A 1,723-nucleotide genomic window follows, 5' to 3' on the forward strand; every position below is an offset into this window, starting at 1 on the left:
AAAAAAAAAAAAAAAAAAAAAAAAAAAGTTACTCATCATCTCACAGATATTACTGTAAGATGGAGGCATAAAAAAGAGGGAGATGCTGGGAGGCTGAGGCGGGTGGATCACGAGGTCAGGAGTTCAAGACCAGCCTGACCGACATGATGAAACCCCATCTCTACTAAAAATACAAAAAAACATTAGCTGGGTGTAGTGGTGGGGGTGCCTGTAATCTCAGCTACTTGGGAGGCTGAGGCTGGAGAATCGCTTGAACCCAGGAGGCGGAGGTTGTAGTGACCGGAGATCACGCCATTGCACTCCAGCCTAGGTTACAAGAACAAAACTCTGTCCCCCCCAAAAAAAAAGAAAAAAAAAGAAAGATGAACTTAGCCGGGTGTAGTAGCTCACACCTATGATCCTAGCACTTTGGGAAGCCAAGACAGGAAAATCACTTGAGCCCAGAAGTTCGAGATCAGCCTGAGACTTTGTCTTCACTAAATAAATAAGTAAGTAAATAAGTAAGCAAGCAAGCAAGCAAGCTGGGAGGCCAGACACAGCGGCTCACACCTGTAATCGCAGCACTCTGGGAGGCCGAGGTGGTGGATCATCTGAGGTCAGGAGTTCGAGACCAGTCTGGCCAAAACATAATGAAACCCTGTCTATACTAAAAATACAAAAAATTAGCTGGGTGTGGTGGTGTGCACCTGTAATCCCAGCTACTCGGGAGGCTAAGGCAGGAGAATTGCTCGAACCCAGGAAGCAGAAGTTGCAGTGAGCCAAGATCACACCACTGCACTCCAGCCTGGGCAACAAGAGCAAAACTTTGTCTGGAAAAAAAAAAAAAAAAATTAGTTGGGTATGGTGGTGCACACCTATAGTCCCGGCTACTGGGGAGGCTGAGGTGGGAGGATCACTTGGGCCCAGGAGGCTGAGCTTGCAGTGAGCTATGACTGTGCCACTGCACTCCAGCCCGGGTGACAGAGTAAGATGCTGCCTCTTAAAAAAAAAGAAAGACCAATTTCAGAATTGAGGAAATGTGATGTATACACACGGAGGGACGTGTGCCTTTTGGGACAGAGCCAGCCTCTGGGGATGTGCGGGACTTCTAACAGGTGGCCTAGCAAGACAACCATGGAGGTCCATTCTACACTTCTGCTGTCCAATATGGCAGCTGCTAGCCCCATGTGACTACTGACCACTTGAAACATGACTAGTGTGTCTGAGAATTTCAAGTTTTAAATGTGATTTGATTTTACTTAAATATGAACTGCCACATGTGACTAGTGGCTACTGTATTAGTCAACAGAGAGACAGTCAGAATGCCCTGTGTTAGGGATGGCTGTGCTAACAGAAGGCGGCTGGTCAGAAGGGCAGAATTACTGAGCAAAGACATGGGAGCAAGACCAGAGGCCCAGTGGAGGTAATGATGTTCTGACGACATTGTGAAGTTGGCCTGGCTGATCTGCCAGGAAGTCTACTACCTCAGTGGTAAATGACTATGTTATAGAAGCAAAGCTCACCAAACCATTCATTAAAACCAGCCCTTTGCTCTGATTCTCTGCTCCCCTTTTTCAAGCTTCTGATTAATATTTAAGTCTCCTAAATAAATTTTCCTACAGGAGAAAAATGCCCAGACCATCGAAAGTTAAGGTTATGCCTAGTGATACTTCTTTTTTTTTGAGACGGGGTCTCCCTCTGCTACCCAGGCTGGAGTGCAGTGGTGCGATCTTGGCTCACTGCA

At 46.6% G+C, this 1,723-nt stretch overlaps 2 protein-coding genes across 6 annotated transcripts in view; one reads left to right on the forward strand and one right to left on the reverse strand.

Moving 5' to 3' along the window:
• The window catches only part of LOC105543725 (pentatricopeptide repeat-containing protein 1, mitochondrial), a 53,691-nt gene that overhangs the window by 19,242 nt on the left and 32,726 nt on the right, over positions 1-1,723 (forward strand). The gene's annotated exons all lie outside the window — the stretch shown is intronic.
• Positions 1-1,723, reverse strand: part of CPSF4 (cleavage and polyadenylation specific factor 4, 30kDa) — a 26,079-nt gene that overhangs the window by 9,333 nt on the left and 15,023 nt on the right. The gene's annotated exons all lie outside the window — the stretch shown is intronic.

The sequence above is a fragment of the Mandrillus leucophaeus genome, unplaced genomic scaffold (genome assembly GCF_000951045.1).
Source record: "Mandrillus leucophaeus isolate KB7577 unplaced genomic scaffold, Mleu.le_1.0 Scaffold29, whole genome shotgun sequence".
NCBI lineage: Eukaryota > Metazoa > Chordata > Mammalia > Primates > Cercopithecidae > Mandrillus > Mandrillus leucophaeus.